Source organism: Brachyhypopomus gauderio, chromosome 3, assembly GCF_052324685.1.
Source record: "Brachyhypopomus gauderio isolate BG-103 chromosome 3, BGAUD_0.2, whole genome shotgun sequence".
In the NCBI taxonomy this organism is placed as follows: domain Eukaryota; kingdom Metazoa; phylum Chordata; class Actinopteri; order Gymnotiformes; family Hypopomidae; genus Brachyhypopomus; species Brachyhypopomus gauderio.
The window spans coordinates 9,668,208-9,696,018 of NC_135213.1; the positions used below are offsets into that span (position 1 = coordinate 9,668,208).

Consider the following 27,811-nt stretch of genomic DNA (forward strand, 5'->3'; position numbering starts at 1 on the left):
AGATCAGAGCTATGTGCAAATACTTTTACACGTTTACTCATGTTTGGTGGTACCAGAGAGCTGTGTCTGACCTTGGCATGGTGGTCTGTTTGTGACTTCTGCTCAAAGTCACGACAGCAAGACTCACCTGAATATGCAAACTAGGGATTCAAGCCAATGCCCAGTGAATGTGAGAGTTTAGGTCATACTTCAGAGACCAGCAAAAGACCAGAGACCGGCTTTTTATTCATTACTGCAAATCTATCATTTTTTATCTTCGCTTACATCTGTCAGCACTGATTCAACATACCACTGCATGCAATAATGATACTGAACCAACGTAATCCGATCATTTTTACCCCCTGCTGTTTTCTCAGCTAAAACAGACACTGCTCTGTCCGTTCCAGGGGGAGATTCCCTACTCTGGCTCTCAAGGGGTTGAGGCACAGATTATACACACACACACACACACACAGAGTAGATTGTGGTCTGAAATGAGACACCAAACACCCATCATTGCGCATCAAATTAAACTAATCCCCCCCCCCCCCCCTCTTCGCCTCCTAATTATATGCGACAAAATAAAACAAATAAAAGAGCCGGGCCAGATCCGCCTGTGTTCTTCTGCATGGATCGTCTTCCTGCACACAACGCCTTGGGAAGTTTGTCAATCCCACTGTCTCAAATCCCACATCAGGGGAGAGGAGGAGATGAGGGGGCCCCTGTCCCGCACGTTTGCTTCACTTTTCAGACGATATGCTTCTCACATGACCATCCTGCGTTGCTGTCATCCGGCAGCTGGGGCAATGGTCTTCCACAGCGGACCGAGAGAAACAGGTGGCCACAGGGCCCGTCTCTGCGAGAGGAGCCGCTGGACAGCCTCAGAGCTCCAGAGAACTAAGGCCCCACCAGTCAAAGCTGGACAGGGGCCAGAGAAGAACATGTGTTGACATCCAAGAGCAAACTGGAGTCTCCCACAGCTCTGGCTGGAGTTTTACCCCAGAGGCAGAGGACGTGCAGGCGGGCAATAGAAGCACTTCACTCATTTGGGAGGCTGCGTTAGGCCAGTACAAAGAGCATCTCATGGGGTCAATTAGAAATTCAATAACAGCTTTGTGGAACTGCAATTAATTTTCCTACATTGGGTCTTTTGCAGCTGTCTGTTTGCTTGATTGGACAGCTGAATTTTCCGAACACTTGCCATCTTCCCAAGGCACGTTAAAAACATAAGAGCATGATATGCTTCGCTTTTGGACACAGAGTTCTAAAATTAAGTATCACGCCAATTGGTCATCTTTGATTTTGAATGTTTAAATACCCACTCACAAGTTCTTTAAGAGAAAAATGCCAGGACACACCCTTTACAGGAATCTCTTGTCCTAGTCTCTTGCCCAAATCTTTGAAAATTTACAAAAACACTTATGACTTTATCCATTTGATCAGAAAAGATCTGGAATCTGTTAAACATCTGATCAAAAGTCCAATTATAAATCTCAAGACAAGGTTCAGTTTAATATTACAAAAATGTCTTGAACTCAGATTAAACTATTAGTACAAGTTAAAACTCTTAATAATGTCATTTAAAAACTTTTTTTGAATATTATAATTTTAAAACAATAAATTATTATTATTTTTTTATGTAGCCTACAATTTGGTATGAAAAGCGATTATTTTGGGAAATTATACCATCACCATCCATCATAAAATTATGCTTTTCATTTATTTTCTTCATATTAAACAATGTTTTGGGGGGAAATAAATAGAATAGAACAGCATCAACAACCTTCATGTTGTTCCGCTACAAAGCTTGGTTTCCTAATTCAGAGTCTTATGGGGTTAAAAGGGTCAAATACCCCATGGTGTGGGGAGTGGCACTTTTCATTAGCTTGAATTAGGTAGGATTTCCTCCTGCTAGCATAATTAGCTCGGAGGGAGCAGTAATCTGGCCTCTGGTCTGGCCTGCTGAGCGGAAGTATTGCACATCTGCAGCACTAAAGCCAGCAGCCTGGTGAGGAGCTCAATGGGATCTTACTAGAACTGTCGTGACATCCACTATTTCATGGAAGTACGCCAAGCTGATGATGCCAAGCAGAGCTATTGCTAATTTGCATTGATGAGTTCTATTAATTTCGATATCCAAAGGAAAATAAAGACATTTTCCTTTAAGATCACCAAATTAAATAAAATTTCATTCTCAATACATCATGTCAGCCACTCATAGTTAACACATTAGGCAAAGACGTCTGTACCGCGGCAAGCTGATCTGTGCTCAGCCTGCTAACAACCACTCTCCTGGCTGGGTCAAAGGTCACATGGGGTCAAGCCTTTGAGGTCAAGATCTCATTAGGCAACTTCAGGTCTGCCATGAGTGATTACACCTATATGACAAACCAATCAGAGCAGCTGATGCAGGACGGGAGCGAGAGCTTGTAGAGTCATGCAGAAAGTCCCGTGGGGACAGGAAGGCAGGGCAGCGTCAGGACATCGACATTCACAGTGGGACATGAGACAGATGACGCTACAGCTTCCCCACAGCCCGCACTTAAACCCACCACTGCAAACGGAGTTACGGCCACCCGACGAGAGACTGAAAGAGTGTTTGTCATCAATGTTTTGACGACGGGACTAGAAAAGCCTGATCTCTCTCAACCAGCCTCTGGAGGGGGAACTGCTCTCTGATGTGGTGAAGAGGCCGCAATTTGCTCAACCTGTCAACAGTTCAGCCGTGATGCTGGACCTTTTATGGTTTTTAGTGTCTGAAGCTTTAGCGCAGGACTGAAGTCCAAGGAGGTGCTCTGTTCTACAAGTGCCGATCTAGATGCCCTCCTCGTCCCCTGGCTGTCTTCCTCTGGTATGTCTTCAACTTTACAAACTCACTCTGAGGTCATCAATCTTGCCTTTCAGACTTGAACAGTCTGAGTTATAGTCTGGGCTTTATATATATATATATATATATATATATATATATATATATATATATATATATATATATATATATATATATATACACACACACACACACACACACACACACACACACACCCAGCTTCCTCAAATGTCCCCAAAATACTAAAGAGGGGAATAAAATAGACAAGAGAAGAAAGATGAGGCATCAGCAGGGCACATGTGTGTCAAACACTGTCTGACAAGGTGCCATAATTCCGCGTCTGGGACACCGAGAGACATTTGTCACATCTTCCTCTCACGATAGCATCCAAACAGGGTGGTGGAATTTAATGCACCACAAACAGCATCCGTCATTGAAGCCTGACGCTGGTGCCACAGCCAGCAGTGGCATGAGGACCATGTCCCAGACGTCTGCGTGGAGCATGTCCAAGCAAGCCCACACTGTCTTGCTTCCTTGGAGGACTTTGCCGAGTACTGATGCTACACGTATTCTGAGCGGTGAAACTGAGGATTCTCTTCCTAGCACGAAATGTGGGACAGGACATTTGTACACTTTTACAATATACAACAAAAAAACATAAAAGGAGAGAAGTTCTTATCATATATTACAGCAATTGAAGGCATAAAAGCTATGCAATATGAAGCAAGACAAATCCATTTTGCATTTGACTAAAAAACACACAAGACCAAAGAAGTCAGAGGCAGTAAACACAGCTGTCTGCAGCAAACTGAACCAAGACGGTGTCCACAGGCCACATACACATCTGAACCCCCAACACACAACCTATTTTTTACTCGGTTGACAACTGGAAAAGCACTTATCTCCGTTAAAGAAATGAGCAGTATCACTTTCCACCATTTGTGGGATTTTTACAACTACTTCGAGGCTCAGGGGTGCTAATTAAAATGAAGTTTCTGCCTTTTTACAGTTTTCTCGCCAAGAGGTTCTGCTGTGCTTGGACTGACCGGTGCTGTGTTTTCTCAGTTAAATGGCGTAAAGCTGTCACTAGCTTCCCAGTGAGGGTGACTGTGTCCACCAGCAAGCTCCTCTCCTCCTGGATGTGTGCTAGTAATCGTCTCAGCGTTTCTGCAGCGTGGCAGCGAGGCTGAGAGGAAAAAGGTGTGGAAAACACCCGACTGCTGACGCGCTCACAAACCCACAGCACAGTGCTGTGTTCAGGGATTTATTTCACACACTAATAGATGCTCCGGTCTGTGAGGCCTCTCTGTAATTGAGGGAAACATCTAATGGCAGGAAAACGGTCTGGGAGTGATCACCATATCAGCTCCAGCGGCTCTGCGAAAAATGGAACTTGGCCGGAGAAACAGGCGTCCAGCAGGACATCAGCCGTACCAAACCCCCTGCCAGAGGGGACACGTCTCCTCCCAACACCTCCCTGCATAACGAACCCTGATTATTGATGACACTAAAACTGCTAAATCTAGTCTATCATTTTGTAGGAAAGACCCAAACTTGGAGGCAAGAGTGGTTTGGTGACCAGCACACAAACCCATGGACTCAGATGCAGTCATTTCCATTAGACAAATAGGGCCACTTGACCAATGTCAAGTGATAGTGGAGACCAGTGAAATATTAAGTTAATCATCACACAGCATTAAAATGTGACATTCTGAATTTCACTGAGGCAGAGTTTTCCACCGCCATTAACACTTTCCTTCTAACAGCTGGGCAAGGGGCTGAGATGAAGTCACAGACATAATACCAAGTGACTTTTATAGCTGCATCAACCAGTGATTTTATACTCAGTAATTTGTAGAATCTAGACAGGAAATCAGACTGAGAGTCTTATTAACAGCACACATTCAGAGTAGAGGAGACTTAAGTAAGGCTCTTTTTCCTCTGTGGAACTGAAGGAGTTGAATTACACACAACACCTCTGCTGGACTGGAATTAAACCCAGCACCATATTTTCTTACCCTGACCACACACACAGGACCAGGCTGTGTGAAACATCACTGATGCCACATTCCCACCTCTCTGCATGGTTTCCACGAGACCCTGCGGATAACAAAGTAACCCTGCCACCATGAGCATTTCCTCTTTCCTCTGAGGACTGGCAGCATGCAGCAGGTAACCTCGGGCAGCTACTGCACATGGCGCAGGGTTAGGACAGGCCCTCCTGACGTTGCCTCACATGTCCACAGGTAGCACTATTAAAGAACAAAGGCCAGACAGAGGAAGAGGAGGTTCAGGGATGCTGAGACAACAGGAAGAGTTCCTCGAGGCTCAGACGCCCGACAGCCTGCCACACAGCTGAGGAATGCCAAATGCTTAGCGGAAAAAGTGGCTGTGTCCCTTCCCAGCATGCCCAGCTCTGGATTTGATTAGAAAGGCTCTGAAGAAATAATCATTTAAAAAAACTCACTTCCTGCCAAAGTCTCTCCTGATACTCGGTACATATCTCAATTAGCTAATTACATTTTGGTCATAAAGAAAATCCATTAATAAATAAGACCATTTCCAAGGCCCAAAAATGACCATCTAAAAATGTCTGATCTCTGTAGGACATACATAAATCCTATTATGACCGATGATAACCACATCATGCCAGCTTGCATTTACACTGATGGTTGGACTGATCTAGTGGAGTTATTCTACTAAGACAGTGTGTATTTTAGGTTCTAAAATACAATCACTGAACTCAAAATTCTTTTGACACAATCCAAAGGCTATTTGGTATTTCACATCAAACAAGAAGCATTTCATAAGACAGCAGTTTGATATGTTGGAGCAAACCTTCTCATGAACTTTCTTGGCAAGACAAGGATGTGCTGTAATGCATGTTTTCAGGTGTGGGCTCTGCAAAAAGACAGCAGGAAATTTTTTAACCATCTTCCCATCCGTAGGACGTCATGTGTGGTCTGGTATCTCAGTTTTACTCTTCCCTGGGTTTCACTGCTATTCAGTACACAGCTGCATCAATGCACAGATGATGTCCAATGTTCCATACCTAAAGCAAATGACCTACATAACTAAACTTTCACGGCTGGCCTGTTTGTGGGATTCCCCAGACTTGGTCCTGAGAGTTTGCAGCCCAGGACACACAGATCTGAGCGCAAAAGGGAAAATCCAGACGCAGACCTCAACCACCAGCTCTGCTTCCTGGAGCCCACCCTGGTTCTTTTTATCACATCACATACCTGATGTGTCACGATCACTCATATGGTTCCAACATGTAGGGGAGGACAGTTCAGGTTCAAAATCCACCCCAGGATTTTGTTCCAACCACCTGGTTTTGCTAACTTACTCAAGTCACTACAATTAGTAGTACAATGAATTCGTGAAATCAGCTGGATGACTCAGAATAACAGTACAGTTCTTGTGTCTATAACATTAGTTTTTCTCATTCAACATTTTTGAACCCACGCATCAAGCTTCAGTGAGCAGCATTTAGATGAAGGTCTCAGGGTCACTATTTCACTTCCTTTGGAAACGTTAGGGTGAGTGCTATAGAAAACAGCTCCCAAACCAGATGCTGAAGATGGCAGGATGAGCTCAATGTTGGCTAAATGTTACAAAAGAACATTCTAATGTCTGGCTGAAGTTGTGGATGGTTCCAGTATACTACCAAAGCTGTGAGAACCTATATTTAAAGACATTAAAATGTTTTGTTTGTTGTTTTCACCAACAGCCAGTCCATGTGACATTACGGCATTAACCATTAATAAAGAGGCAAATCAAATGTGTGTTAAAGGTTAAGTCAAATTTCTTTACATAATGCTTTTTAAAACACACATCGTCACAAAACAGATTTACAAATGTATGGATCCCTAATGAGCAAACCAGAGGAGACAGAGACAAGGACAAAAGCCCCTGGGCGGAAATCCGCAGGAAACATCGGGAGGAGCAAGAGTCCAGAGGGAATAGCAATAACAGACATACATTCTTGGTTATTTCTTTGGCTTTTTCCACAGATTTGGTAGATATAGAAATGGTGAGCCTGTTCAATGGAAGAACTGGGAATGGGAATCTGTGGACTACAAAGGTATGACACAAAGGTGAAGAAATGGGAGGATGAAACAGATCACAAACCTGAGAGAGAGCGAGAGAGTGAAATGAAAACCGATAGAACTTGTCCAAGCGTCCATAACAGGGTATGTGTCTGGACCATTCATCCATGTTACGTGATGAGGTGAAAATCACATTACGCTGAAGATCACCACTCTAGTCTTAATGTTTCTAGCCATTCCACTAAACAAAAACGCGGTCCTAACTAGTCCAGGTCTGGAAGATATATGGCAGTGTTCTTCATCTACTGAATGCATGGATGGCATTTGGAATTTTTCAAAGCTAATTTTGAGCTCTTTTTAAATTTCTTTCTCGTTGCATCCGCTTCTTTTACAGCTCAGAGATTAGCACTGACATCATGCCATGAGCCTTTGGTTGTATTTCAGCTCCTTCTGAATGGACAGAACTGACACGCCTTAAACTCATTCCGAGTGCCCTGATCACCGGCAAAGATCAGCCAGCACCTATTACCACACTGGCCGTATTAGTTTGCACTGTAACTGGAGTGATGATAGTTCAGATTTGTGCAGTTAATTACAGCAAGCTGGCGATGAACTCAGCAAAGAATAGTGTCACGTGATGAAACAGGGAGCCTAGCTTACGTTTGCAAGAGCACTGACTGGATCTGTGAACTGGTGTGTTTCACAGACAGAAGCGGACACATTTACTGTGGAAAATAACGTCCACGGTTGTTGTTCTACCCATGGAGAAACAGACTCTTCTCTGGAACAGCGGGCAGTCACACACTAGGCTTTTGAATGGGGAAATCAATATGAAGGTTCTGAAAGTACAAAAAAGAAATCAATTCTCATCCAAGGTCTCTGAGACTTAAGACAGAGAAAAGGCCTGCGTGTCTGTTCGTTAGCATTACCGTATGTAGTCCAGCTTCGTTAAGCTAAAGTCTGTGGCCAAACACTGTCAGGAGATGGACTGGTAATGTCAGACATTCACCTTTCGATCCAAGTGGAGAGAAACTGAGATACTGGTATCTGGGTTAGGAGGAACCATTGCTGAGTTGAACTGATGTGCTGTAGTCACCTCGGTGGGGAATGTGCTGAGACCCCCCCCCCCCCCCCCCCCCCCCCCCGCAAGACGGACGTCTCTCGCCTAGACATTTCCAGGCTGTGTTATCCATCCTTCATGAATCCACAGATGACCTTGGATAGAGTCAGGTATGTTTATGTAATGTGGAAATGAATGCAACAATCTGCTAAATGTAAATAATAGTATGCACATGCTTATAACTCACTTCTTATTTCTCTAGTTGGTATGCTCTCATCATGACTGTGAGAACAGATGCAGACTGCCACGACTCCCTCAAGTATCATGCATGCCCTGAAAAAGTTAGCGGATATTTAACAATGCCGCTGATGCTAAATCTGACAAACATTAAAAGAAAAATTCATTAATCGAACTGTGTTTCCCAATAAAGGGCCAGTCTGTTCATTCCCTGAAAAGTGCTTGGAACTGAGGTGCAATTGCCTATACCAGTAACCCCAAGAAAAGGAGACAGAAATATTTTCTACCTTTCACCAGTCAGATGTGATCTTATTAGTTTATCCTCCTAGTCATATTGTGCACTTTTTGTGCACAAAATTGATATTTTCTGTAATCTTTGCAAATTATACAAACATCTGCTGTTTGGCTACAGAACTAAGGTTCAACAGGCAAAAAAATCTCATAATATTTAAAAAATCTATTAATTAATTAATTAATTAAAAACTCATAATATTAAGTCATCTTCCTGCTTCAGTCAATCTAAGCATCTCTTAGCAACCAATCAGAAATGGAAGACACAACTCCTATTGGGATTCTTTATTTGTGTTCTATTCCATTCTGTCCTTCACTGTGAGAGTTCTGAAGAGCTCCTCCCTTTCCCCAACTTGCAGGTCTAAAGTGGGCGTCTCTTTCCTCCAAATCCACCCGTGAGGGGGAGGAGGGAGAGGCGTCCAGGTGTCTGAGATATCTGCTAGACTGATGGCTTTCAGGCCAGACAATCGCAGATCATTTATCAACTTCGCTCCATCTCGACAGGACAGCGGAAGAACGTGGGGGTTGGTGATGTCACTGTGATGCAAAAAATGAGAAACCTCACCACACCCAATGCTTCATAAAGAGTGCCAAAATGTACTCATATATGTATTTCATGCTAGATTTACATAATCGGGAGATTTATTTATTTGCTGGTTTCTGACATATACCACATCTTTGAAATGAAGTACATACAAATCCTGCAACATATATGAAATCCATTGGATGTGTGTGACACTTGTGTGTCATGAAGCATGTGTCCATGCTGCGTAATTACTGTATTATGAATGTAAAATTAATCAATGGGGTAACTGCGTATTTGCCAGGGAGGATTAATTCTGTCCCAGTTCTGCCAAAAGCTAAAGGCATAATTCATAAGCCCCATAATTCATATGCTCTATTCTCTCTCAACACGGGAAGACTGGGGGTTTGCTGAGCTGAATCAAGCATTTCCCCCCAAATCACAATTCTCTCTAAAGTCCGGCTCAGATCAAAGCATCACAAGCCAGACATCTCTGTGAACTGCAATGTTCTCAAAACCTGTGAAGGTGCTTGCTATGCCGACTATCCAAGACTGAACACACAGACCCTGACTGAAGCGGTTGGAAAGACGGCGTGGGGTGCACGTCTGTTCGTCTGCAGGGCTAATCTTCCCACCACACATTTCCCCACTGCACATAAGTGAAGGCAGCCTTTCAAAGCTCTGTGCAAATGGCTGTTTTATAACACCATCAATTTCCAGTGGTGCTCCAATCCACAGTTCATTTGTTTATGTTCATGAACGCAAAACCATTCATATACGTGACACTGCGCTTAAAATAGGTATTATATGATTTATGACAGCACTTTATTCAATGCTGTTTCGGAGTACACTGTGAGTAGCACGCCGAACATGGATCTATCCATGGACCATTGACACCTCCTCTCTACACAACCAACCTCAGTATAATTGTCTCTCTAAATAAAGATATAAACTGAAAGACAGCAATTTATTGGCCGTTCATGAACCACCATATTGTTCTTAAGTTAAACCTAGCTGTCAATGACATATCACACACCTAAGCGTTACATGTTCTAGTAATTATTCAATCTTTTAAAATTCAAAATATAGATTACGATGATCCTGTCTCTAGAAAACTAGCAATCAGTGGTGGAATTCTCAAACTGTTGCAACAGAATTTTGGTCCACAAGATTCTCTACACACACACTTGAGAGCACATGTTCCAAACAAAACCAAAGTGTCTGCCAATGAAGACAGAATAGAATAAAGTCGTCTGTGTTTATAAAAAATAAAAGTCTAAAATGTCATATCAGGCATGAATAAACGATGCAGACATTATTCATCCACAACATTTGGTCCTTCAGAACAGGTTTCAGCACTTAGCTTCACATGGGCTTTTCTTGCCCTTTTCCTGGTGAAAGACGCTTGTGTCTGTTCCCCTCTCTTTGTGTTCATTGAAACACTGAAGGCATTTCAACATTCAGAGTTATCGCTGGGTTTTGTTTTGTTTCTTCAGGAGGGTGACTGAGACTCAGCTCTGTGCTGCCCAGCTGGCTGGTGGGTCAATGGAGGCAGATGTGGTCAATCCAGGAGCCTCCTGGGAGGTTCTTATGGGACACAGTTCTCTTGAGATTTACTGTGGCTACTGCAATATGCAGTGAACTGTGCATGATTAATCTGAATATCGTCACGTGAACCATCACAAAATCAAGCTCAAACACCGCTCCCCTTTTTTCTATTCCATCCTAGCATGGCACATAACTCATCCTTCATCCCCCTCCCCTATCCAGCAGACTCGTCTGCTCTTCTGCTTGGTGCATGTGCGTATCAATCTCTGAGATGTACTCAAACAGGGAGACGAATTACCCAGCAGCCCTGTCTACGCCCGACTGGCAACCCTGCCGTGAGGCCATTGGTGTCCTGCAGACTCGTTTGTCTGTGACAGATGCCTCCCTGCCTCATTAATCCCAGTGTCAGCCTCTAAATGGGAAGTCCCATTGTGAGGCCCTGTTCATTAATATAGATTTGATCATTGCACAGCAGATGATGAAAACGTGTGACTGAGTGTGTCTGACACAAAAGCTGCATTGATGTTGAACATATGTTTATTTGCATGAAGCAGGGAAAAAGGACTTCAGAATAGATTTATGGGTCTTGACAGCAACGATTTGTGATTACAGTTTATTTAGTCAGATTCCATAATGCTCTAGTGTCATAAATGGTAAACCTGACAGACTCATCAGTTCAGTAGTTACAAACGACCACAGCTAAAAGTCTGCAGCAGAGCACTGTTAACATGTTTTCAATTATCTATAAGAATGTATAAATGTTCAGAAAAACACACCTGGCTTCAAGATGGCTGCTCCTATTAATCCATCCTCTATGCTTTTGTCTACTCATTCAGATAACTGATAATAAATGAAAAATATCCGGTTGAATTCATTTACAGAATGTGCATGCATGCAAGATGAAAGCATGCATGTATGGAGAGGCCTTAAGCACACTATGCCCACCTTACAAACTCTCCACAAACACCCAGACCACTCACTCACACACACACACACACACACACACACACACACACACACACACACACACCTTTATACTCAGCTCCATGTAAATCCCTGTCCTGAGTTGTCTGTGCTAATCAAGTGTATTATCTATCCCTCCAGCCTTTCAATGTTCACTTGCTGCTTGCAGAGACGTCGTGGCCATCCGATATATGGCTGTGTGTGCAAACCAGAGAGCAAAGGAGCACCTACACTGGTGGGGTCTGGTTAGAAACAGCAGGTGAACAGTTAACACTACTTGGCAGAAGAATAAGCCTGCTACCAGGTCCAGCCAAACACCTCCTGGAGCTCCGTTTCTGTGTGTCTGTGTGTGCGAGAGAGAGAGGAGAGATGAACATAGAGCTGAACAGAGAACATTTGGAGCATAATTAATGTCGTTCCCTTGTTTCCTAAATATTTGATGAAGCTTCAGCCCTAAATATCTGATCCCTAAATAACAAACCAGTGAGAGATTTCTCTGATCCAAAGCAAACAAACATGAATAACATTTCGAAGGACTGCCTGATTGCAGGAGCTGAAAGAAAGTGAAAATCTATTCAGTTATTGTACTGTTCTTTCACAGAATCGGCCAAAAAAACCACAAAAAAGCACTTGCGTCTAAAAGTTATGAGTATATAAGTTAATATGCCATGGAAACACATTGGTTCAAAGATGACTACAGCGAGACCCATCACCTGCCTGTAACTACACAGGAACACGGACAGCCCTGTTACACTCATGCATTGTAAATAAAATAACTGCCAACTCACAAATAGAAAGAAAAAAAAACAGAACAAAGGCTTCTAGTTATTAATGTCCTCATCAGCTCTGTCACTCCTGGCTCTGAAGCTGGGCCAGAAAGAGATCCTTCGAAATGTCCTCGTCAGCTGGTGGTAGCAGATAAGCAAGTGATATTTCACACCCGCACGCTAATCATGTTGGAGGGTATTAGCCACAACTCCTTCACGCTCTTCCACGAGAGCTCCTCAGAGCCACGACTCCGCACTGGACCTCCAAAGCTCCTTAACGGAAAGCAGCTGATGAGAATGGGTTGGACCGGCACCCTTCTCTTCCCCATCAGCACAGGGCAGATCTTTAACGAAAGCAATCGAGCGGGAATTACCTTCTGGAATCGAAAGGGCATGTGGACCACAGGGAAGGAGGAGAGGGGATGTTGATCCAGACAAGAGACTGGAGTGTGTACCTGCGATCTGGAACTTTTCAGGATCTGCCAGAGTTCTTTCCTGATTATTTGTGTTTAACCATCATTACCGCTGCCAAGATTCCCAGATACCACTGGGAACGTGAGCTCATGGTGGTGTATGGTGCATACTTGGCTTCCTGGCATGCTCAAAACATGCTCTGTTTTTCTGAGGTCCCTCTTCTCTTAACCAGACATAGATAGCACCACAACAGTGGCAGGAAGTAATTAGTTTGGGTGATGTTGATGTCAGCTGGGGTGGAAAAATTACCACCACGGTTCATGCCTTGAGCTGTGTTTTGGAAAACAAGGAAAGATTTATTATTCTTCATTGTATAGAGACAAGAGGACTTATTACTATTACATTTTGCCCCCCAACGTTTCAGGAAGTGGACTGGAATATTGGTTGCCATAAACAAACTATATCCATGTATTCCAAGAAATAAATTCCTTTCATTAAGATTCCACTTCTGAAAGCCTCTCGTGTCGTTTGAAGAGTCCCGCTCCGCTCACATGGTCCTTATCGCCGTTTTCATGTCTGTGCTGCATTTACTGTCATTTCACACTTATTTTCTGCGGCCCCAGAGATACTGTTTTTCTCTCGGTGTGTTTACTTATCACAGCCTGAGGAAACCGCTCCATTAGCTTAGTCTCAACGCTATCAAACAGGTCTTTTAGAAAGAGTTATACAGTGTCTTCTAGAATACCAAGGTTGCACATCATTGCTTTTCAAGTTTAGGCAACATGAAAAGACAGCAAACATTTGATAAAATTAGGAGGCCATGAAAACATTTGGACTGAAGGGATTTTATCACACAGAGCAAGTATTTCACACAGAGTATTTCCCATTCTAAAAGCCTTGAAGCATGTTGTCGGTGCTGCACTGCAGTTCGTCTTCAGCTCTGAAATGAATCTCAGATGTGTGTCGGCCTTCTGTTACCTCTGTGCCTACACCCACCTCTCGCCCCAGGGAGTTACTTTCCTAACGCGAGGTCACAGCGGGAAGAGCCAGGTGCTGATCATACTTCTGCAGGTAGGACATTTCCTCTCCTGGCGCAGGGAGTCCTTGACCTGTTCTTAAACCCAAAATATTACACGAGTGTTTCTGGCCCTCCGTTCATGCCCTGGATGGGGTTAACACCCTGTCCACCTTCCACAGCATGTTTAGATGACAAGGTTGTAGCCACTGAACCACTGCAAGGAGTTTCTACTAGGTCATAAACATGGACAATAACTGACTTCATATGTGACTTGAAACTTTTGTATTCACTGACTACAATTAAATATTCATGTGAGTTATGGGTATCTGTCATGCTAAATTTTTGACCTGTATGGAAACAATTTAGATTCTCATTTTATCGCTAGCAACTTTTACCTTGAGTTATCAACTTCTATGAATGATGACCATTAAATAGTGGTTACAACATTGCAATTTATTAACAACGGGCAATGTTTGAATTCAAATCTATTTTTATATTATTTCCTATGACATACATTACTTAAATTACAGGGAAATTAGAGATGGTACCATCCCAATACCACAGATCGGATTTGGGTTGATATCAGCAAAACAATTACCAGATCGGATAATGTGAACTTTTTTTTTCCTTTTTAAGAAAACCAATGCTATATCATCACAGTCCAGCCTGAAAATAGCACAGCAATGCTTTGCAGCAGTGTACTGCATGTGACAACAGCTAGGTTTGAGCAGGTCACATAACAGCTAGGTTAGTTTGAGCATGTCGCATAACAGCAGGGAACATGACAAGAGCTTGGTTAGTTTGAGGTCACATCATAACAGTAATTTCCATGCAGTCACACGTGTGATGACATATTAACATGTCATGGATCCTTGACCAATAGTGATTTGTTTCATAATGTGTTCTTAAAAAAAACCATTGTTGTTTTCAGTTTGACAGATGTAAAAGACGTTGAGGGTCAGGAACAGGAGATACAGCAGCAGAACTCTAACAAACAGAACCAGAGAGGAGACGGCATAACACACCAAGCAAAGCACTCACCTTCTCTACATTCATGTGCTTAATGACTCTATGACTGTAGCACACTCAAACCACATGGTGCACTGTACATTAAAGGGTGCACGTGTTGACTATAATGCTACAGGCTAAGCTAACTCTGTTCATAGCCCATAGTGAGAAAAAAATAAAACATGTTAACTATAGTGTAAATCTCAGCAAATTAGACCGACCAGAAATGGGCTCTAGGGGTAAATATACTACAGTTAAGAAAGCAGGTGATGGTCAAAGTAATAAATATCATCTCACCTAGTGAAACACTGTACAAGTTTTGCTTTTTTATATACAAATCAAATTTAATTCCATAACAATCCAACCCAAACAACTGAACCACACCTCCATAATGGTTTTTAATGAAAAAAATCACATTGGTATCAGGAGACATTCACATTCAAGTTATTGGTATCGAATAGATTCAGAAAATTTGTTATTATCTACAAGTTTTACATTAAGTATTTCAAGTCAAGTATACAGTCATGGCCAAAAGTGCTGGCACCCATAAAATGTTTCCAGAAAATGAAGCTTTTCTCCCAGAAGATCATTACAATTAGACATGCTTTGTGAAGACCATTACAATTACACATTTTGTAATTGTTACACATGTTTATTTTCAAGTAACAGGTGTGGACAATATAAAAATCATGACTGAAACCAGATAAAAATCAGAGAATGTGCCTCAATATTTGCATTGTGTGTCTGTGTGTGCCACACTGAGTGTGTAGAAAAGAAAGAGGAGAAGAGAACTGTCTGAAAACCAAAATTGTGGAAAATATCAACAATCTCACGGTTAGGCCTAAATGTGCATCTCCAGAGATCCTGACGCTCCTTTGAGCACAGATAATCCTTTGTGCGCCACATAATCAAGAATTTTACAACCCATGGCACTGTAGCTAATCTCCCTAGACGTGGAAGGAAGAGGAAAATTTGTTTGGATAGTCCGGATGGTGGATAAGCAGTCCCAATCAAGTTCCAAAGAAATTCAAGCTGTCCTGCAGGCTCAGGCTCAGATTCAGCACAAACTCTCCATCAACATTTGAATGAACTGACATGAGAAGAGCCCCACTGCTGACACAGAGACATAAAAAGCAGGACCGCAGTTTGCCAAAATGTACATGAGTAAACCAAAATCCTTGTGGGAAAATGTCTTGTGGACAGATGAGACCAAGACAGAGATTTTTGGTAAAGCACATCTATCTACTGATATCGATCATTTGCCAAAAATGAAATGAGGCCTACAAAGGAAAGAACACAGTACCACTACCTACATTGTCATGGATCTTCCAGCAGGACAATGACCCCAACATACTTCAAAAAACACCAAGAATTGGAGGGAAACAAAGTTCTGGAGAGTTCTGCAGTGTCCAGTGATGAGTCCGGATCTAAATCCCATCAAACACCTGTTGAGAGATCTTAAAATTGCTGTTGGGGAGATGGCACCCTTCAAATACAAGAGACCTGGAGCGGTTTGCAAAAGTAGAGTGGTCCAAAAGTCCAATTGAATGGTGTAAGATGCTTATTGATGGTTAAAGAAAGCAACTATTGGCTTATATATATATATATATATATATATATATATATATATATATATATATATATATATATATATATATATATATAAGCACTGTTAGTTTGATGAGGTTTAATGTGAATGACTGATCTCAGTACAATTAAATATTAAGTTGAGGGTGCCAATAATTTTGTCCAGCCCATTTTGAGAGTTTTGCATGAAATTATATCAATTTGGTTTTTTTGCCATGTTATTCCAATGCACACAAAAGAGATAAACATGTGTAATTGCAATGATCTTCTGAGATATGTGCTTCATTTTCTGAAAATACTGTAATTCAGAGGTGCCAACACTTTTGGCCATGACTGTATATACAAACTTTGACAAAATAAGTACAACATGTGATTTTGCCTCTATTAGGTCTGACGATCATCCCTCTTCTGTGTTCAGCAGTAGTGGCAATCATAGAGGCCTCCACCTTCTCCATATTATAGATACTGACATGCAAGGAACAACAACAAAAAATGTCTGATATAAATCTTGAAAACATATTGTTGCACTCTAAATCCAAATATATAATAAACAGGTAGTCCTGTTGCAGGAAACCATCATCTTTAAGCTGTGTGATTTAACATCAAATAATAGGTAAGTGGAGAAGCCACGTTACTGTGCCGACTAAGGCATTAATGAGCTGGCTTCCACAGGACCACTACAGAGGACCATCTTTGTTTACTGGTAAAAAAAAAACACAACCACCAGGATTCCACTCAGGCTCCCTGAGATGAGAGGAAGGGGTGTCTGCCACAGAGAAACAGCAGCACGCAGGCAGCCTTGTGTCTCTAAGCCTTCTTCCCAAAAGCTGTTCAAATAAATGCAGATCTCTCAGACAGCAAGAGACAGTAAGCTTGACAAGCAGCAATAGAAGCGCAAGCCAGAGAGAGAGAGAGAGAGAGAGAGAGAGAGAGAGAGAATGAGAGAGCATGCCAGCTAGAGAGAAAGAAAAACAGAGAGACAGAAAACCACAGGACATGCTAACCAGTAGAACACATTGGGTTGTAACTACAGAGGGAGGTGAGGGTGTTAGAGATATGAATGTATTGGACTCTGTCTGACCAAGAACAATAATCACAGTGAGAAGAAGACTTTCCTCAGGCACTCACTGCTCTGCTACATGTGTATCTTAGCGTCTGGGTATGTAGCCAAAACGTCTGTAAAGGTTATGATGAAGTGGAGCAGAATTATTGCATAGTGCATTAATATAAGGGCTAGAAGATGATGTGGGGATGCATTAAACAGGGCGATAAGAATATTGGATCAGGCTTTGTGATCACTGCCCCCCTCCTTCTAACATATCAGTGGCTCAAATCTCTGGCAGGCTCCTCTACACAGTGCCATGAATGAAGTCAAGCATGCTGCTCAAATGTGGGAAGGTTTTGCCTTTTCAGGACAGTTGGGATTCATTTTGCAGAGCTACACGGCCAATCAGCACTTCCACAGCTGAAAACATGGCCAGCCGATGGCTTTTGACATGCCACAGCGCGAGGAGGGATGCCAATGCACTTCCTCCGTCCTGTCTGCTCCCCATAATCATTAAAACGCATTCAAAATGGCAGATGATGGGAGAGGAGACTGTACCCAACCCATGTGATCTAATGCAGCCATATTAACTAAACATGACCGTTAAAGTAAACAAGTTTGTATGAACGGACGAGGAAAAAAGGATCTCAGATCACCAGAGATCTCAACCTACTCGGTTTACAATTATAGTTGAGACCTGCACACAGACTGATGTGCACTCATTCCTCTTAGAGGCTAATTAATGTTTGTGCCATGGCTATGGTGATAAAACACAGTCGCTGTCCCACCCACAGCCCAAACACAAAGTACCAAGGCTGTTTTAAATCGATTAAACCAATAGTAACTTACAGGGTTGAGGTGACTGGTTACCTTAGTAACCTTAGAAATGGTTTCTCTTTGCTTTCTGCTTATACTGGCTCACATTGATGTCCAAACAAGATGATAAATTCGCACAAACATTCTGTTTTGTGGTGTGAAAGGCCTCCTTATACGTTCAAAACTCTCAAATTTGACCACGGTGTATCGGTTTCATTAGCTTGTTTGATCTGATGGTTGAACAAAGCTTAAGAGGTTGGTTTTGGACAGAACAGCTATCAGAATGTCTGCCTCTGTAAAAGAAGATCTCACTACTTGTGCCAAATGTGGAAAATAGTTATTTAATAACCAGACACATACCGACTGCATTTAGGTTAGATTATAACAGTCACACACAGCTGACCCACATACTTCACAATGTAAGAATATGAAACCAAAATGCTTGGTGGATCAAATCCTCAGAATGAAACTTTATTCACTTAAAGTATCCATAACAGTTAATATGATCCTTAAATATAAAAAAAATGTAACTTACCATATATGTTTGAGTCATTTTACAAGTAGCTTGTCTGATGAGATCATCTGGTTTTCTCTGATCCCTGTAATACTTTACAAAATTAAAACAAAAATATCTTTTGGCAATCAGATACAAGTTGGAGGAACTGATCTACTGAAAGGCTCTGGCTGCAGATCTGAGGCCCTCAACATAATGTGTTTTTACATTGTACCCACGTATGTCTGGCTTCAGTAACATGAGCTGAAGTGATAGTCATCTACTCCCATCATTCTAGAGCCATCAGTGAGTGGACACTTCACATTTTCCCCTCTAAAAAAAGAAGAAACATTTATATTCATGAAAAAGCATTTCCACGTTTCACCAGGATTTTAACTTGGATACACCCCCACTCTCTCACACACACTATACATTTCATAGTCCTCTAGGCATCAGGCCACATGTTGCCAATAACAATGAACTTTAATGTTTGCGAGTTGAAACACAATTAAGCTTCCTTACACAGTGCACTCTTCAGTTCCTTATTGAGTTTGGTTTTAGAGGCCCGACTATCTTCCAGGAGTGGTATGCATGCTTATTCTACAGCATTCACTGTTCAACATCCAGTGCAGTTTACTCAAATCAACTCCACACTCAAACATCATATTGGAATTGACACGGGTTCACACCAGACAATTTGACTGAAGGGGATATGATTGAGGGATAATCCACCCAAGATCAAGATCAATCAATAGACTTCAGCAATTGGGTTTTTGTGATTGTGGCAAAAGTAATGTCATAAAATGATGTAGGCTAATCACAACAACATGTAGCCTATGACAATGTATATTCATGACGTCACTTATGACCATTTAAATGTGAAAATAATATCTTGTGTAGTCATCGGAGAGGAAAAACACGGCAATGACAGATGACTATTTTGAGTGTTTAATTTAATGGATCCCGTGAGGGATTTAGATTTCAGAAAAAAACAAAAATACATAAACCCAATATAACAATAACTTCACCTCAGAAGTGCATACAGCACAAATCAAACAATATATTCTGATATTGTTTGATTCCTTCTGATATACCCTATCAGAGGAAAATAAAAGGACACAAAAACCCTGTCCTGGCTACTTACAAATCACTGTAGGCTACTCTCAGATTTCCTTATACACCCAGGTCCATGACGGTACCGCCGACACGAATATCGTGCAGGCTGATACAAAAGAAAGATTATTATCCTTATCGGTGTCCAAACGGTACAACAGACACACCCTAAATAGTTTTCACCCTAACCCTATGGAACACAGTGCAACAGCCGGCCGTACCAAACTGGTGAAATAAGATAACCAAGAAATATCAACATTGGTATAGTGTCTATACATTACGAAACTAGAGAGGTCTTATAACACTCACTGCTAATCAAGCCAGCCACAGCAATCACTTCTCAAGTCGCTGGCTGAGCAGACCTCACACGATAACTACAAAAATCGTGGTTATAAGCACATGAATATCTCATTATTGATTTCTCGCATAGCGGCTTTTCCGCCTCGGTTTTCTGACTCTAATTTACTCTTACCACGAGAACTGATGCCACTACCTATGTGTGCTCTTCAATATAACAGAGTATCACCCCAGCTGCAGGACACCTTACACTTGAAGGATGTCTCTGATATCACACGCGGCCCTTCAGGTACATCAGCTTTACCATCTCATCTTAGTTGTTTCCAGCAAAAGAATCACCTCCCCTTAATTCTGTATAAAATGTCACTACCACTTGCCACTTAAAGGGACATCAAAATGGAAAATATTTTCCTTCACCTGGCTACACCTGCAAAAGATAGTTTCAAATGGCATACAAAACAGTTCTGCACTAAAGCAAACAACATTTTCACTCACCAGAGTCATCATGATGCAAGAGTTCCCTTTTCTGGTTAGTCTCAGACTTCAATACATTACATTAGTTCATGATCAGACCATTAAGACACATTAAGTCCCACAGTCATTACAGAACCCATTCAGTTATTCTACCTCCTCCTCTGCTAGTTCCTTACTCCACTCGTGTCATGTTTGCCTTCAGCAACAAATGAACTTTGTACAAATGCCTCAGAGACCTTTTAGGGTTCACAGTGATCACTTTTCCACATCACAAATGTCAGCACACTAGGCTTGTGCAATGACTAGTCTGAATGACGAGTCTGGCATTTGTAACATACTGAATCAGATGAGGTTACTTCAGGCTATTTTCTGTGTTTGTGCCCTGGGTGGAGTAATGGGAACCAGCACCTCCAGTCCTTTGTCTAACAGACTACAGCTGATTTATGAGACCTTGTTTCTCGCTGCCCCTTCCCTGATGGCCACAGGACAGGTCTTGCTGCTCCTCACCCTCCCTACAATCAGCACTGTGGAGAAGGTCAACATGGCATCCCCTCATCCCCTCCGCACCTCGGCCCCTCATCGCCTCACCACCTCATCTCCTCAGCCTCCGGATGCAGACCAATAATGGCCAAATGCTGAGGAATCGATTACGTTGCAATCGTTTGTGATTGTGACTGACTAAACGTTCCAACTGATGCCATTCGTGTGAGAGAACGGTGGCCAACAATATATGATTTCCATCCTCTACCTCTAATTAATTACTCAGCAGCTTTTAACAGATGATGTGAGTAAAAGGCCTGAAATCTATTTCATATTAAAGTGCATTATGGGTGAGCAGGGAAGACTTAATAAACCAGAAAAATGGAAGAGATCTCACAGCCAAAAGGCACGTCCATGGCCACATTTAAACACAGAGCAGCGGGACGCAGGAACAAGCCCTGAGTGATCAGTGGTGCTTAGGGAGGTTCCACTCCAAACGGTGCTTTAACCAAGATAAATAGCACTAAAATAGATATGACTCTGTGAACAAGCTTTTAAAATCACTATGGTGGAGAACTCAAAACCATAAATATGGTCCCAGCGTTATCTTGATATAATTGCCAGTTGTTGAAAGGGTGGAGGATGTAGAGAAGTTCAACACGTCTCAAAACATGGCACAGAAAATAAAACAATGGATGTTGACCTATATTGGGACATGTTTCAACTGCACATTAAGACTTAATTGAAAGCCAAGTTGTAAATAAATCAACCTTGGCCAAATCTATTATTGTTCTTAAGTACAGTAATGTCATCTGATTCAAAACTTCACTTCCAAATATACAGTTACAACAAAGAAATTAGTGGTGGGCCGTTAACGGCGTTAACGGCAGTCGTTAATTTGATACTCTTATCGGGCGATATAAAAATTATCGCCGTTAATCTATTCTTAAAGTTGGGTTGGAAACTGGGTCAAAATGGGTAACCAAACTATGATGACTTTCAACTTGATAGTTTAGCTCGGCTGTAATCCTAACCAAATTGCACAGTAGGGGCGAGAACGAGTTTTTAAACTTGTGAATTACAAATCGTACGTGTTTTTACATGGATGCAGCCACGAAGTCACCAGGTTTGCTTCATGGAAAATTCATTTTTAGGAACGTAAAGTGTTACCGGAGCGGAGCTCGGAGCGGTCGTTTTCTGCATGGTCCTAGCGCTAGATTCGTCGCTATTTAAATATTCTTTTTAACCGTTAAAACTACAGAGGACCAAAACTGACTTTTGAAAATTACGTCCGTGAGGTTAAATGTACTAAATGTTGGCTTACATTTCAAATATCATGTTTAGCTGAATAAACGTGTTATTTAATGTACAGTATGTAGGCTTACAAATTCATGTTTAACTGAATAAACCGTTGAACACGAGTAGCCTACATTTTATTGAGCATGTTTTTTTTTTTCTTCAAGTATCAAAGTAGAACAGCTTCCTCAAGCAGTCATTGATGCATTTTGGAAACAGGAGATGAGCCCCTGGTCTAATGCACCCTCTGTATTAAGAAACCCTATCTCAAAAACTGACTTTTAGTCATTACTTGGGTAGCACGCATATGAGCCATTTTAATATAGATTAATCTAGATTAATTTCAAGATTTCAGTGAGATTAATCTAGATTAAAAAAATTAATCTATGCCCACCCCTAAAAGAAATACAAACATCCAGCAAATCTCACGTGTAACATTTTGACAAAAAATGTCAGCATGGTCAACTGACATCCAGCATGGTCAATTGACATCCAAATATGCTTTCAGAAACTGTTGTAAATATCTCTAGTATCTTTCCTTCATGATGTCTTCTTTGCTCTTTCTGAACCTCTGACTCATATTGCATCTTCATGCTTCGTTCATACCTCTACCATTCAGACATGAACACGACATGAGTTGGCATGGATCCAACAGGGTGAATGACAACAAACTCAGACTGCAACCTCAAGATAGACTGATACTTTACTTAGATCATATCTTCTTTAAGAAGATCTAAAACCATAACAAGAGTCTTAAATATGCCTCTCTAAGGCTTAATGACAGAGGGAGGATTGGGGAGAGTGGGTTAAAAAAGTGAGGAAGGAAAACGATTTTAATTTTCAAAGTTAGAAGGTAAAGGTGGTTAAGTCTACATCAGAGGAGAATCCACAGCTCATTCCCAGAGTCTCCGCTTCGGTTCTGCTGTCCATTTTAGACAATAATCCCAAATGAACAACAGTTCTCTTTCCCGTCAATTCCTGACTTTAATAAAAATAAGAATGAATGTAATTATGAAATTTGTGACCACATATTCTCCATAACTACAGAGCCTATCCAAGGAACATCAAAAGAATTTGTATTACGTTTTTACCACAACAAAGTAGAGTAATGATCTTCCACTGAAATGTCTCTGCAGAGACATCACAAATGCCCTCAAACTTACTGGCCTGTAAAAGCCAATGAACTGGCCATGGTGGGGAGATTTCCTGGCCATACACCAAAGGCGGTAGGTTAACAAGTCTCCTCAGAGGGGATAAACAAGGTTTGCAGGGAACACGTTTTACTAAGAAAGAAACAAAATTACAGAGACCATTTACAGGAAACACAAGCTCTAAGGGCATGGAACTCCAACAACAAAAATAACAGAAGGTTCTTACCTCCTTAGAACTTTCATTATATAAGCAAACGAGCAGGAGCAGAGTCTAGTAGATTTCAGCGAGCTAAAGCAAAAACGATTCTCATCATGACACAGACCATAGAGGAGCACATTGCTATTTGATGACTACATTTGGTGCATTCTGCGAAAAAAGCAAACTCTTCCTTTTCCACATGAGCTGAAATCCCAAACACAGTTTGTACAAACCCCTACATACCACTCTATAATGCCTCCATGATGGCAGCACCTAACTGAAAACTAAGTCAACCAGTAAAGGCGTATGGCCATGGCCTGGGGCAATCATGTGTTTGGGTGGGGGTGTGGTGGAGGGGGGCTGAAGAACATTCCGAGTGCCACCCTGCTGTGTGTCAAAGCGGAGCAGCAGACTGAGGGTCAGGTCACAGCAGGCAGTGCTGGGCAGTCACCCGTGTCACCCTGAGTTCCTCAGAAACCTCCCTCATCACATCCTAGAGAACAGAGACTGTCGGACACTGCAGCCACGGAAAGATTTGTCCGTACTCCCTCCCTTCTATGGTACAGCAGAGGTCATGAACTAAAATACAGTCGGTATCAATACATTTTTGCGTCAGATGTTCTGTAATCATTGTAAACATTGTGTTCTTTTAGATTTCTATCATTTTGTTTGCATTTTGCAAGTGATTACACACATTAGCAACTGCACCAGTACTCAGAATCTTCCATTCATGTCAAACGTGACAGGTTTAACATGAACAATCCCACCCATTAATGGCTACCATATACATATTCCACTTCCTATATTCCATTTACATCCATGCTTTGTGTTTCTGATTGGGGTGCATGTTTGGGGGGGGCTCAGGCTGGCATGTTACCCTGGTAACCAGGGGTGTCTGCGTTTTGCTCCTGCAGGTAACTGATAGCCTGTCTATACAGTGGAGGTCGAATTACTGAAGCAAGACCGAGACATCGGTCTGTGTTCTACATGTGCATTCAACAGACCTCTTCCTTAAGAAACGTAAAGATTAATCTTAGTAGTGTAAAGTAGTAGATATATTAATGTTCATATGCAGTGCCAGAAAATCGACTTGGTATTATCCGAACAGACCGGAAGTTATTTTAAGTAGGCTATATATTTGCAAGCTTTAACACATTATTAACAAATAGGCCGCCATGTTCCTGATATGAAAAAGTGCGTCAAACTTGGGCTTAAGCATAAACAAAAGAGTGTGATCCATCGAAAATAAACAGATTAAAAGAGTGTTGTTTACTCACTGTCTGGTGGTATCTGTCCACTCCACGCAAACGAAGCACGAGGAACGAAGCACGAGGAACGAAGCACGAGGAACGAAGCACGAGCACAGGCCGTTGAGCGCGCGCGCTGCACGTCGGAATTAAAACGAGTGCGTTCTGGTCATACCGGGAATAAAACCAAACGATTTCCCGTTGATGTCCGGTCCAAAACTGGACGCCAGCGGTAACTGCATTATAAAGAGTTCGATTTCGTGTGCAAACTTCTTTCAACTATACGCTTATTAAAAACTACAATAAACGCTCCCGGTATATAAAATGTTTTAGGTCTACACAGCGTTTGAGACTGCAAACACGCCAAACACTTTAATTACACGGTGTTGACCTAAGTTCAACACCCCTTTCATCGGAACAAAAAAAAACTTTTTATTGCTTCGGTTTCAGATATTATAATTGTATCGGATATGACGTACCAGAGCTTCCCCTGGCCCTGGAGGGGGGCATGCGTGCGTGAGATGTCGTGAACGCACAGCAGCGTCTAGCTCTTTGTTGGTCTTAACTACGGTTGTAATTGATCCCAGTTTGCCGAAGCACCGCTTGAACAACCCGACCTCCCGCGTTCTGCTTCAGTTGGTACACTCACGAGGCCACCTGAAGATTTTCAGTGAGGCTGAAGGGATCTCGTTTCAAAACAGAAATAGGAACTGGAAGCCCTATACCATCTGTTACTAATGTGTGTCCTAGCACAACCGTCAGGCTCTTTAGTAAAACTGGGAGTTAGAAACGCAACAAAAACTTCAACACTCTTTAGGACTGGTGTCTCTCTGACAGGAGAGTGGAAGATCAGAGTGAAAAGCAGAGTGGCAGCTGTGTCTGACTCTTTGAAGCTGTGATCAGCGTTAAACTAAAAGCACTTGTTTGAGATGAAACATTTTAAGAAAAAGCAATCCCACCAAACTAGCCACATATATAGGTCTTGGGCCTTCCAAAGCAAGTTAATACACATACATTGGTATCATTATTAGTGAGTGGTGGTCCTTACCCATTAGCCTACTGGTAATCTGAAGCGTATCACAATTCTAAATGAGGAAATGAGAGGATAGAGTGGGTAATTATGGGATGTGAAGGCTTTACTTGGTGCTCAGGAGAGTGGACTGAGGCCTCTGACCTTTGTATATATTTATGATCCATTGTTCCTGTGCTCTGCTAGTTTGGTTTGAACTTAGATGAGCCACTCCCCTCTGGAACAGGTTAGGCCCAGTTTGAGCTAACAACCTAAGCTTAGCTTCTTGGCTGAGGTTATTTGAGAGGAAGCGTTTCTTCCTGTGTAAGCAGTCACTGTGTTCACTATTTGCATGTTGGATATAGGACTACAGCAAATCTTTAGCTGTGTTAACACGTTTTCAAAACTTTTTATAAGCTTTACCTTTAAGATTATGTATGCATATGCATACGTGTGTAACGTCAGAGCTAGGCTGCTCTTCCCTTATCAGACGCGACTCTCCTGCCCAGAGAGTGACAGAGCCATCATCTGGAGTTGATGCTGCTTGGGGCTCATTGCTGGTTGAAGCAGAATTAAATATTGCCCTGAGGAGAGTGCTGATAAGACACTCCCACAGCCTCCATGCTATCCAATCACAGCTGGTCATGTGGGCATAGACAAAGCTCCCTGACTACCATAACCCTCTGTGACGAGCAAAAAGGCCACTTGGTGATGAAGGATTGCCATTGAGCAGAAAAGGTTGAATCCAGGTGGCAATATCTCTTGAGCAGAGCATCGCAGAGAGGGTTTAGCTCGGACCCAGTGTGAATGCAGCTGTGTAGGCAGGGCTCATATGCAAGTGTATCATTCGATTCTAGCAAATACAAAAACATCAAAGATATGAACAGTATTTGTCTTTCCTCATGAGCATCAGGACCTCAGTTCAGTTCAGACAATTCGGCTTGGGTGGATATCCTGGTCAAATTCAACACAATCACACAAATACATAAAAATACATAAGAAACAGAACATGTAAAAAGCTCCCTGATTAGGCTACCATATATAAGTAGACTTTATTTTTTGATGATCTGGATATATTTCTGAATACACTGTATCTATTTAACCAAACATGAGTTAACACAGATCTGTATTCATATTCGATGTACTGTGCAGAGGGTGTAGATTCTCCATTTCACTTGGCTACAACTGGACTAAAAATTACATTGAAAATCTAATTCATCTTATCATCATATAGTGTTGACTAACCAAGCTTTCATTTTCTAGCATTCTACATATGTAGTATTCAGTTGATACATGTCTGCCATTAGAGGGCAGAATCAGTTACCTTGTTTAGCACCCTTATCCACCTCTGTCCATTATATCCAATGTATATATGTATGGGGATAAGGAAACATATTTTTATCATAAATTAAGCTCTTAGCTCGAGTCATAAATCTATGTGAATCTCAACTCACACAATTACTGAGCATTCCTGGGTCAAACCTCAAGTGACCTCTGTACAGTGAAGTCGGGAAGGCCGTTTCATTAAGTCTCTAACCACCAGACTGCAACCACAGCTTTCCCAGGAAACAGAGGGTTTTGTCTAATTGTGTTACCATTAATTTGGACTCTGTTTGTGCACAGGAAGCAGGGGGCAACGTTTGCTTAGCGACCCTTTTCCTCGGTGAATTACCCCCTTGTTTCTTGCTGCCTCCTTCCAATGCTCGAGCCAGTCAGGAAGTTTTATGCCCCTCACCTTTGACCCTCATGTCCCCAGCTTTGCGTCCCTGAGAGCAGTCCCGTTTCGGGACGCAGTGTTGGCGCCTGGTCTGGGTCAACATGGCAGCCCCTGACTGAGAGACATTGTAAAGGAGACGGCTTCAATCATTTACCAAGTATTTCACACATCACCATTTTGTTCATCCACTTCAATGTGGA

At 42.0% G+C, this 27,811-nt stretch overlaps 1 long non-coding RNA gene across 1 annotated transcript; it reads right to left on the reverse strand.

The window, feature by feature from the left end:
• Positions 1 to 16,378: 16,378 nt before the first annotated feature.
• Positions 16,379 to 25,351, reverse strand: LOC143509716 (uncharacterized). The gene is made up of 4 exons (XR_013129747.1): positions 24,916 to 25,351; positions 18,868 to 18,961; positions 18,671 to 18,742; positions 16,379 to 16,739 (listed from the first exon to the last, which is right to left on the reverse strand). It is a non-coding gene; the product is annotated as an uncharacterized LOC143509716 (long non-coding RNA).
• Between the last annotated feature and the right edge of the window lie 2,460 nt (positions 25,352 to 27,811).